Here is a 2,456-nt window from a genome sequence, read left to right as displayed (position 1 = left end):
TGGCGACACAGCTGTCGCTGTGCCCGCCGGTGGTAGCAGCCTCATCTCCCACCGACGTTTGGGCTGATATCCCAGCCCGCTTCTCATCCTTTATTTTGCTCTCCATTGTGAGTTTTTTGAGGTCGGGGTTCTCTACCCCTAGCGTTTTATACCTACCGCCAGGGACCTCAATAGCAATGGCCGACATCTTCCCCCATCCATCTCCCTCCGGGGAAGCGTTAAAAGCAGTCCACCTCAGGGAAATGAATGGAGAATTATGCCAGCCTTCGCTGGATGACGCCTGCCACCACTGTCATGCCTTAGCCAACCAAGCGGCAGCTTGAGTCCACGACAGTGCAAGCAGCGCCACCCATTGCCCAGTCGACACCCGCGCGGAGGATATAGCTAAGAGGATTTTTGTCGACCAAATGCCATGATATAGCTCAAAACAAAACTTGTTTAAAAACGAGAACTTTGATTGTTTCTTTCTATCATTCAGGGTGCTGTACGAAAGAAGAGTTGAGGTAAATGTTTATGCACATTTCGCCCTTTGTTGCATATGTGTGTATGTAGTGGTGTTATTAAAATTTCTTTGAATGTGTTGGAGTTTCAAAAAAAATTTGCATGTGTAGTGGTATATGAGTTAGCTCCGTCTTGTAGGGCACATGCAAAGTTTTTAAGCTTTTACCAACATATACACAATAGTAACTTTTTGTAGTTAAATGGCAATATCGGTAGTTAGAGTGGCAACATTCATTAACCATATTTTTTGTATGTATAAGAGAGAGATGCACGTACTACAATGAATCGTCCAAAAATTGCCGCCATGGTCGATGTTCATTTGAAAATAAAATTTAAGTGAATGGATGTAAGTGCGTTTTAAATATTTCTCTTATTTTGTTAAGTGTTTTTGGATATTTTTCGAACTTATAAATGCATTTATTTGTGTTACTTTTGTTATTTGTTTTTATAATTAAAATAATTTCATTGTAGTTATACTTGTGTACACAGCAAAGGAGGTGACGGTGAAATTGGTGGAGGTATGTTTCATATCTTTTTAATACATAATACAAATTAGTAATTTTAAATAATTTCAGGTTTTTGGATTTAGAATTGGTGCAATAGATAATAACAACAACAACGCCGAAAACAATGGAAAATATCATGGTAAATATAAATGCGTATATGGGCGGATTTTGTACTATTTGTGCGGCTAACAACCGCAATAATTGCTTTCTATCCAATTTTATTTCACCAAAATGGAAATATTATTGCCAATCAGCTGTTATGGGAGTTTATAACTCGCTTTGCTGCCGTCTGTCACCCACAAAATTGGAACTGATTAAAAGCGCAGTTAATCGGGAATAACTTTGCCGTCTGTCTAACGTATTAATGCGTATTAAGATGTACATATGTATGTATGTATGTACAAGAATGCATCTGTTGCATTGTGTCCAAAATAATGGATAATAGTATTTATGTAAATAATCTCAGTAGGTACGTGATACTTTTGACGCAAAAACAATGTGTGTAAATACTTTTGACTACTCCGAGTCTTCAGTTCATTTGCTTATTTCTCCGCCATATTTCTAGCTATTCTTCCCAAACCGACTTCATTCCCTCGGGAATAGAACAAGGTTTACAACAACATATCATTTTGTTACCCTGAGACAACAACAACAACAAGCGAAAGATTTTTGTGTGAAACTTGTAAAAAAAAGGTCGATGTGTAAATAATTTTGACTACCTCTGTATATATATTATATTTATAATATATATTTTTTAGCATTACTTATATTTTCATTATCCATTTCAGATATTGGAACACAAATACTTTGCACAAATGGCGGATTACAATAGCTGCGTAGGTTTGTGCTACGAATACAAATATATTAATATTTTCGAATCGTTAATAACAATTTCTATTTCTAAATATTTTTCAGGCATGATGAACAAGACAACAACAAATCACATCGGACATTTAGATTAGCAGTTGCACAACCTCTTTCCGACGAGCTGAATCCTTTGTTGATGTACATATGGGATAGGATTGTGTGAAATTGACATCAAACAATATTGGTTGATTAGTTTCGTTGGATCCTTACAGGATAGTTATAAGGAAATCGTTCGCGTTTAGTACTAATGTATTCATTTGATAATTCATAATTTAAATGTAAAATTTGTTAAATTATACAAATGAATGTTCGAATACTAATAACAGTCGTAATAGTAGTGGAATTTTATTTGTATTGCATAACAAGAAATAAATAAAAACTAAACTAAATTTATATATGAATTATGTAAAAAGTAAAAATTTAATAATTAATACTAACTTTATTTGTAAAATATGTAAATTTTGTCAATGTATAAATATTATAAATTAGCTGCAAAAACGTTTGTAAAAATGAAATTTCCCTTTGTACTGAAATGTTAATATTAAAAAATTAATATTTAATAATTATTAAAAATGTAAAATT

General features: G+C 33.8%; 1 long non-coding RNA gene across 1 annotated transcript; it reads left to right on the top strand.

Moving 5' to 3' along the window:
* Positions 1-899: 899 nt before the first annotated feature.
* On the top strand, positions 900-2,252 carry LOC128920188 (uncharacterized). The gene is made up of 4 exons (XR_008470307.1): positions 900-1,019; positions 1,077-1,146; positions 1,796-1,847; positions 1,923-2,252. It is a non-coding gene; the product is annotated as an uncharacterized LOC128920188 (long non-coding RNA).
* The last annotated feature ends 204 nt before the right edge of the window (positions 2,253-2,456 follow it).

This window comes from Zeugodacus cucurbitae, chromosome 3, assembly GCF_028554725.1.
Source record: "Zeugodacus cucurbitae isolate PBARC_wt_2022May chromosome 3, idZeuCucr1.2, whole genome shotgun sequence".
In the NCBI taxonomy this organism is placed as follows: domain Eukaryota; kingdom Metazoa; phylum Arthropoda; class Insecta; order Diptera; family Tephritidae; genus Zeugodacus; species Zeugodacus cucurbitae.
Note: the sequence above shows the minus strand (reverse complement) of the source record. Positions and strands in the feature narration are given on the sequence as shown.